General features: G+C 42.8%; 1 protein-coding gene across 3 annotated transcripts in view; it reads right to left on the minus strand.

Annotated features, from left to right (window-relative positions):
• SRGAP3 (SLIT-ROBO Rho GTPase activating protein 3) overlaps window positions 1–9,281 on the minus strand; it is a 380,154-nt gene that overhangs the window by 370,008 nt on the left and 865 nt on the right. Inside the window, exon 2 of one of the 3 annotated variants that reach the window (XM_034955697.2) lies at window positions 2,940–2,998. The exons of 1 other annotated variant lie outside the window; for it this stretch is intronic. The gene's annotated coding sequence lies outside the window, so the exon portion shown is untranslated. Of the gene's footprint in view, window positions 1–2,939; window positions 7,656–9,281 lie in introns of those variants that run through there. One more of the 3 variants, XM_034955698.3, reaches the window with a different exon arrangement.

A 9,281-nucleotide genomic window follows, 5' to 3' on the forward strand; every position in this document is an offset into this window, starting at 1 on the left:
TCAACTGAGTATGTGCTCTGTAAATGCTGATTTCTGTTGTTGTTCCCTGAGTGTCCTGATTGGTTTACCATGAATCAAGCAGTACTACACTCCCAAGGCCACAGTCTCTAGGGCTGTTGTTGACGCTGAGCCTATGTAGCTTTATCATCATTGTCTCTGCTGATCTTGCTGGTGATTCTGCTTTGCCTTTGGCACCGTGTTGCTGCTGCAGTGACCACTGCTGAGGGATCCTGTCCCTTTCTTTGCTCATTTGTTGCACTTCCTGCTTCCTGCAGCTGCCCCTTTGTGCAGGAGACCTGATGGCTATCCATGTTTACCTACAACATTCTCCCTTGTCAGTGCTCTTTTCGTTCCTCTGATATCACACAGGGCGGAGGGAATGGAAGTTTCCCAGATTCAGGACATTCGCTGTATTTGACTCCTACACTAACTCAATTTGTGTTTTCTGTGCTTTGCAAGAGCAGTGTTTCACCAGGAGGAACCACTAGGTGGCAGGGGTGCTGCATTCCCCAGCTCATGACCTTCTTCCAGTAATCTCAGTTATAAGGCTACAGTTCCTTTCCAAACGAATGAGCTGCTTTTAAATCAACTTACTTATCAATATGAAATTCAAGGAGAAGAATAAATTTCATATACATTCTCTTGAAAATTTACTGTGATGGCACTAAGTCCACCAACAAGCTCTCACAGGGGTTATGTTACTAAAGCGGTTTTATAGCCCTTGGCTTGAAAGGGCACGGGAAAAGTAAATAAGCCTCTGCTTGCTTAGAGCACAGCCAAAGCTGATTGTATTTCCCTCTAGTTGTTAACACCTGACAGGACAAAGGTCCTTCGGGTTAAAGGTTCATGGACTCCTAGGCTATTATTTCATTAATAAGATTATATTAATAGATACATCTCTTATTTCTCAATGAGGTCCCAAAAGGTTTTCTTGGGGGAGATGGAATTTCAGTAGTGTACTGAATGAAAAGCAGGTGTAGGGGCATCCTTCTTTCAATTACATCCCCACAGGAATCCAACTGGCCAAGTGGGATCTTCTTTTAACAAAATAGATTGGGGAGTACAAGGAAGGGAGGAGAGGTAAAGGCCAGGAGTGCCAATGAAACCCTTGTCTCACGGTGCGGGGGATCAAGAGATGCTGTGTATAACTGACAGAACAAGAAGATGTTTAATACTAATACATCCCTTACACTTACAAAGGTAAATTTAATGTAGAGGAACAAACTACATTGGGTTGTAGCTATAATGGCAGAAGAAGGAAGGGGGCGACAGGATGGTGGTAATGTTAATAGGCTAAACTTCAAGTACCATAACAAAGTCCGCAGATAATAGCAAAAATTGAAAAAGCAAGAAATGGCACTACAAACGTGTCTTTTAGAGCCATGAAGGTAATCACCATAGAAACGAAAAGCAGAAGTGGCTAACAGTCCTTGCCTCTCTCTGCAGGAGAGGAAGAAGGTGGGCAAGGGAGTGGCTGTACTATCTGACTTTCTACCCAGGACCTTGTTTTACTTTAAGAATAGGCAAGGAGGCCGGGCGCGGTGGCTCACGCCTGTAATCCCAGCACTTTGGGAGGCCGAGGCGGGTGGATCACGAGGTTAGGAGATCGAAACCATCCTGGCTAACACGGTGAAACCCGGTCTCTACTAAAAAACACACAAAAAATTAGCCGGACATAGTGGCAGGCGCCTGTACTCCCAGCTACTGAGGAGGCTGAGGCAGAAGAATGGTGTGAACCCGGGAGGCGGAGCTTGCAGTGAGCCGAGATTGCGCCACTGCACTCCAGCCGGGGTGACAGAGCAAGACTCCATCTCAAAAAAAAAAAAAAAAAAAAAGAATAGGCAAGGATAGGAAGACATTAAGGTAAAAAAGATATCCAGGTTTGTGGGAACAAGCACCACTGAGCTCCTCATTTGTGTCACTATATCTGATATGAATCATCACACTTAATCATATGCTTGTTTACTCTTTAGTTTAATATAACCACTACTTCCAGTTAGAAAGAAATGAGTGGCTTCAATTTCTACATGTAACGTTACCTGTCTCAAACTGGCATTTTCTAGCAAGATCCATTTTAGTCAATATTTTCCAAGGAGGTCATCCAGTTCTTTCTGATATAAATGAACATACCATTTTTCTTTGTAATAAACCAGAACCATAAAGAGCATATGTGCCCACTTGTACTTACTTTGTGACAGTTTAGCCTCGTTCTTGGCCATGCATCTGTCAGCAGGACATGGTTACTCTAAACCAGCAAATCTGCTAAGTCTGACCCTCAAACTTCCTCTCCTTTCTTTTCAAACCCAAATCTAAAACACCAGCAATGACAGCCCATCCTTCAAAACACCCCAGAATTTGACAGTTCTCACCACACCCACCCCTAATATCCTAGTTTGAGATATCATCATCTCTCACTTGGACCAATGAAATCACCTAGTAACTGCTTCCATTCCTGCTCCCTAACATTGTCCAGGCAGCAGCCAGAGTGATTGTTTGTTTGTTTGTTTGTTTGTTTGTTTTGGTAAGGCATGGTGACAATTTGTGAAACACTGACTTCTATGATGTATCCATCCCATCTCTCTTCTACCTCTATCCTGCTCACTCCTCTGCAGCCTCACTGGCCACCTGGCTATTCCTAGGCCCTGTTGAATATGCTGAGGCCTTCTGCCTGGAATGCTCCCCTCCTGGCTATCTAAATAGCTTGCTCTGTTGTTTCATTCAGGATCTACTTTGTCACCTTATCAAAGAGGCTTTACCTGACCACCTGACATACAATAGACATATTCCTCCACCTCTCCAGCACCGTCCACCAACCACCTTGCTTAATTTTTCTCCCTAATGCTTATTACCACAGAAATGTGATGTATATATTTTCTGTATTATCTGTTTCTTCCATTAGAACACAAGTAATTAATAAAGTAAAGACATTTATTTCTCACATTTCTGGAGGCTGGAAAGTCCAATGTCAAGGTGCTGGCATCTGGTGAGGGCCTTCTTGCTATGTCACCCCACGGCAGAAGGCAGAAGGGAAAGAGAACACACATGAGAGGGAGAAGGGAGCAAAACTCATCCTTTTATCTGGAATCCACTCCTGCAATAATTAACCTACTTCCATGATAACAGCATTAATTCATTCATCTAGGTAGAGCCCTCATGATCTAATCACAGCTTAAAGATCCCACTTCTCAACACTGTTCCAATGGGGCTTAAGTTTCAAACACATGAACTTTGGTGGCACACATTCAAACCACAGTAACATACTACTGGTGAACAACATGTGATAGAGAGATATTTCCTGAACCGTGAGACCTGTTTATGGGACTTTTTTTTTTTTTTTTTTTTTGAGACAGGATCTCACTGTCACCCAGGCTGGAATACCATGGCACGATCTTGGCTCACTGCAACCTCCACCTCCCAGGCTCAAGCAATCCTCCCACCTCACCCTCCTAAGTAGCTGGGACCACAGGTATGCACTATCATGGCCAGCTAATTTTTGTTGTTGTTTTTTTTTTGTTTTTGTTTTTTGAGACAGAGTCCCGCTCTATCGCCCAGGCTGGAGTGCAGTGGCGCAAACTGGGCTCACTGAAAGCGCTGCCTCCCGGGTTCATGCCATCCTCCTGCCTCAGCCTCCTGCGTAGCTGGGACTACAGGCGCCCGCCACCACATCCGGCTAATTTTTTTGTATTTTTAGTAGAGATGGGGTTTCACCGTGTTAGCCAGGATGGTCTCGATCTCCTGACCTCGTGATCCGCCCGCCTCAGCCTCCCACAGTGCTAGGATTACAGGCGTGAGCCACCACGCTCGGCCAATTTTTGTATTTTTTGTAGAGATGAGGTTTTGCCATGTTGCCCAGGTTGGTCTCAAACTCCTGAGCTCAAGCAACCCACCTGCCTCGGCCTCCTAAAGTGCTGGGATTACAGCCATGAGCCACTGTGTCCAGCCTGGGACATGATTTTAGATAGTACAAAGATAGGCATTAAATAACACCAAATCAGGTCAAGAGAATATTTTCTTTTGATGACTTAATCTCTCTCATTATGTCAAGAAAATCTCATTATTGCTAGTTTGTCTCTAATATTTGTAATTTATATTTTTTTATTATTTTATTTTGGGGGGTGGGTGTGGTGGCTCATGCCTGTAATTCCAGCACTTTGCAAGGCCAAGGCAGGCAGATCACTTGAGCTCAGGAGTTCAAGACCAGCCTGGGCAACATGGCAAAACCCCATCTCTACTAAAAGTACAAAAATGAGCCAAGCATGGTGGTGTGAGCCAGAGGCTGAGGTGGGAGAGTCGCTTGAGCCTGGGAGCCAGAGGCTGCAGTGAGCTGAGATCGCACCGCTGTACTCCAGCCTGGGCAACAGAGGGAGACCTCATCTCAAAATATATATACATTTTTTTTTATTGATAATGGGATCTCACTATGCTTTCTGTCTCTATATATTTGCCTATTCTGGGTATTTCATGTAAATGAAATCATGTAGGTATTTCATGTAGGTATTTCTCAACAACGAAAGACATGTGGTCTTTCGTGTCTGGCATCTCAGCATAATATTTCAAAAGTCCATCCATATTGTAGCATGCATCTGATGGTCTTAAACTCCTAGGCTCAAGTGATCCTCTCACTTCTGCCTCCCAATTAGCTGAGATTACAGGCACACACCACCATACCTGGCTTGATAATTTATCCTTAAGGAATAGAGAATGTTACTCTTCTGGAGAGTATGTAAAAGAAAAAAAAAAAGAGTATAAAATGGGCCTTACATTAGAGCCTAAGAGCCTTTGCAAGGAACAGTGTCTGACCAGAATTTAATAACTTTGCTTTGTTTTCATTGTATTTATTCTTAAGGATACTATTTATTTTCATTATTTGCCTGGTAATGTGTTAATCACATTTAAGTCTCCCAATAAGTCTAGGAGGCAAATGATGAGCTACCCATATGACCAAAGTTTCCTTTTTCCTTTATAAAAGTTCACATAACACAAAATTCCCCATTTGATTTTTTTTTTTTTTTTTTTTTTTGAGATGGAGTCTCACTCCGTCTCCCAGACTGGAATGCAGTGGCACAATCCCGGCTCATTGCAACCTCTGCTTCCCAGGTTGAAATGATTCTCCTGCCTCAGCCACTCGAGTAGCTGGGATTAGAGGTGCACGCCACCACACCCAGCTAGTTTTTGTATTTTTAGTAGAGACAGGCTTTCACCATGTTGGCCAGGCTGGTCTCAAACTCTGAAATATTTTAAACTGTAAAATTCAGTGTTTCTTAGTATATTCATAACAATGTGTGACCATCTTTACTACCTAATTCCAGAACATTCTCATCACTTCTATAAGAAACTCTACCCCCTTTAGCTATCACCTGCCAATCCCCCTACTTCCCCCAGCCCTAAGCAACCATTAACCTGCTTTCTGTCTCTATATATTTACCTATTTTGAATATTTCATATGAATAAAATCATGTATGCCTGTATAACATATGGTCTTTTGTGTCTGGCATCTCAGCATAGTGTTTCAAAAGTCCATCCATATTGTAGAATATATCTGTACTTTGGAAAAACTCTCAAACCATGCTTCTCCTCTGCTCTCACACCAACACAAAAACAGTCAAGACTTCTGGGACCCCAAAATATGTGGGGATTTCTCCTCATCAGCCAGCAGGCAAGCAATCAGTTCTGCAGCGGACACCAGCTGTGTGTTCTCCAACTCAATTTCAACACTATCTACCTAGACATAATGTCAGATCCTACAGGTTAAGGGTTCAGTCTCCAAGACTGTCCCCACCTCAGATATCAGTTGCAAGTTTGGGTCTCCAGAACTTCTGACCAACAGGCTTTAAGTTGGGGTTTCCATGACCCCCTCTTTGGTTTCAACTGATTTGCTGGAGCGGCTCACAGAACCCAGTGTAACACATATTTTCTGGTTTATTACAAAAGATATTACAAAGGATACAGATGAAGAGATGCATAGGGCAAGGGATAGGGGAAAGGACACCCATCAGAGGGCCCTTGGCCCTCTGAAGGTTCACTGAAAAATCTACTCACAATAAGGCCCATTAATAAAAGAAGAGGTATACAAATTTATTAAACCATGTACACAGGGAGAATCACAGAGTGATTTCCCAATATCCCAGTGGGGTTCAGAAGCTTAACATCATCTTGAGGTTACAGAAAGAACATGGACTTGGATCCTGGCAAAACAGATTATGGTGGGGGGATATAAATTCTATTTAGGGGCAATAAATGGTTACTAGGGAGAATGATTGGATGGGGAACAGAAATTAATTCATTAATAGTTCTCTTTGGAACTTAAATGATCCTCAGGGACAGTCATGATCTTATAAAAGGGTCCGTTCAGGTACATTCTTGGTCTTCTTTCCTGTAATGGATAATGAGACAAGGAGGGGAGCAACTGTTCTCCTTGGAGGGTCCATACTATCTTTATGTAGATAGGGAAAAAGTCTCTTCCAACTTGATACCTAAGAGTTTTTAACTCAAAATCCTCATTATACCAGGGAGCCATATTTTGGGATAAAATTCCCTGCACTCCCTCTGACCTTTCATGAAGACTTCATTGGTTGCTCATGATTGAAGCATGGACAACCATGCTCATGATTGAGGCATGGACAACCATATCAAAAAGTGATTGGACAAAAAATAAATGCTCTAAACCCAGCAAGATCTGTCTATTCAGATGCCTCTTGGCCTCTCTGTGCAGCATTCCTTCCTCCAGGGTATGGGGTAGGGCCCTCTCTGGAATAGATGCCTTATGACCACAATCAGATTAGAGTCTTGCCAAGTAGGCAGGTGAAAGGAGGGCAAGAGAAGGTCAGAGAAAGAGATTCTGTTTACTGCAAAATGGTAGGAAAGTTATGAGCTAGGAACTGTGGATGAAAACCAATGTATCATATCACAGTGTTCCATTCCTTTTTATGACCAAATAATATTCTACTGTATAGATATAACACACTTGTTTGTCTATTCATTAGCTGATGAACATTTGGGTTGTTTCTACTTTTTGACTAAATCAATAAGGCCGCTAGGCACATTTGTGTACAAGTTGTTGTTTTTGTTGTTTAGAGATGGGAACTCTCTCTGTTGCCCAGGCTGGAGTACAGTGGTGCAATCATAGTTCACTACAGACTCGAACTCCTGGGCCCAAGCAATCCTCCCATGTCAGCCTCTTCAGTGTCTGGTACCACAGATGAGTGCCACCACACCCAGCTACTTTCTAAATGTTTTGTACAGACAGGTCTCCCTATGTTGTCCAGGCTGGTCTCAAACTCTTGGGCTCAAGCAATCTTCCCGCCTCTGCCTCCCAAATTGCTAGAATTACAGGCATGAGCCAGCATGCCCAGTTTGTGTACAAGTTTTTGTTTGAACACCTGTTTTCAGTCTTCTTGGGTATAAAGCTATTACAGATGTTCCTTGACTTACAGTGGGATTATATCCCAATAAACCCACCATACGCAGAAAATAGTGTAAGTTAAAAATGCATTATAACCCATAAGCCCATTGTAAAGTCAAAAAATTGTAAGTCAAACCATCCTAAGTCAGAAAGCATCTGTAGTGGAATTGGTGAGTAATGTGTTCTATGTTTAATTTTTTGACGAAAGGCTAAATTGTTTTCCAGTGGACGTGTATTAGTCCATTTTCACACTGCTGATAGAGACATACCCAAGACTGGGCAATTTGCAAAAGAAAGAGGTTTAATGGATTTACAGTTCCATGTGGCTAGGGAGGCCTCACAATCATGGTGGAAGGTGAAAGGCACTTCTTACATGGCGGCGGCAAGAAAGAGAATGGGAGAAGCGGAAGTGGAAACCTCTTATCAAACCATCAGATCTTGTGAGACTTATTCACTACCACAAGAACAGTATGCAGGGAATCACCCCCATGATTCAATCATCTCCCACTGGGTCCCTCCCACAATATATGGGAATTATGGGAGTATAATTCAAGATGAAATTTAGGTGGGGTCACAGAGCTAAAACATACCAGGGCATATATCATTTTGTATTTTCATCAGCAATGTATAAGTGCTCCATTGCCCCACATACTCATTAGAACTTGGAACTGTTGATTTTTTGTTTTTTACTTTTAGTCATTTTGATGAGTATCCCATTGTGATTAATTTGCAATTCCCTAATGACTAATGGTGTTCAGCATCTTTTCATGTGCTTATTGGCCATTTGTCTATCTTTTGGAGAAATATCTATTCAAGCCCTTTACATATTTTTCATTTTATTTTTGAGACAAGGTCTCACTCTGTCACCTGGGCTGAAGTGCAGTGATGTGATCATAACTCATTACAGCCTCAACCTCCCCAGCTCAAGCTATTCTCCTGTCTCAGCCTCCCGAGTAGCTGGGACTACAGGTGAGTGTCACCATGCCTAGCTAATTTTTGTTATTTTTTTGTAGCGACAGAGTTTTGCCATGTTGCCATAGCTAGTCTCAAACTCCTGAGCTCAAGCGATCCACTCACCTCAGCCTCCCAAAGCGCTGGGACTACAGGCATGAGCCACCACTCCCAGCCCCTTTGCACATTTATAAATTGTGTTCTTTTTGGTTTTGTTTTGTTTTAAATTCGGTTTATCTTTTTGTTGTTGGGTTCCTTTTACAATAAGTTAACTTTTGTCAACTGAAAAATAAAAATAAAATTCTATGCCCCCCAACTGACTGAACAGGCCCTCTCTTGGCCAAGGAGACCCTAGAAAAAACCTGGAAGCTGAGTTCCTACTCATGACAGGATGGGAAGTCGGACACACCTCTTTATAACCCCTCCCTCTATAATCGCCATTAGATTTTCTTTCCTAAGGGTTAAACAGAAACCAGCCCTTTTGAAAGACTCACTCCACCAGCCTGATGCTGACCCTCCCATTTGCAGTTTCAATAGAACAACCGACTAGCATTCCTTCCTGATAAGAGATCACCCACCATCCAGGGAGTGGTTCTGGCCAGTCTACAGAGGACGTGCAGTGAGGGTTTTCACGTCCCCTGCTTCACCTTTTGAAGTCAAGCGGTAGAAAACTCTATCCTTGGATCATGCTAAGGCCACCATTTTTTAAACATGGGATCCACAGAGAGGCATGAAGCTCAACTGCACATGCACAAATTGCTCCTTTCATAAATATTCGTGACCCCTCTTACAGTTTATTTAACATGTATATTTGGCCACTGTGTTTAGCATAAATCCCTGTCTTATTCTTCCAACCCTGGAAGTGCCTGTTTTTGGCTTCTGACTGGAAGCTAGGCTTCCCAGTCTGTCAAAATGGCTACCATGCAGG

This window comes from Pan paniscus, chromosome 2 (genome assembly GCF_029289425.2).
Source record: "Pan paniscus chromosome 2, NHGRI_mPanPan1-v2.0_pri, whole genome shotgun sequence".
Classification (NCBI taxonomy): domain Eukaryota; kingdom Metazoa; phylum Chordata; class Mammalia; order Primates; family Hominidae; genus Pan; species Pan paniscus.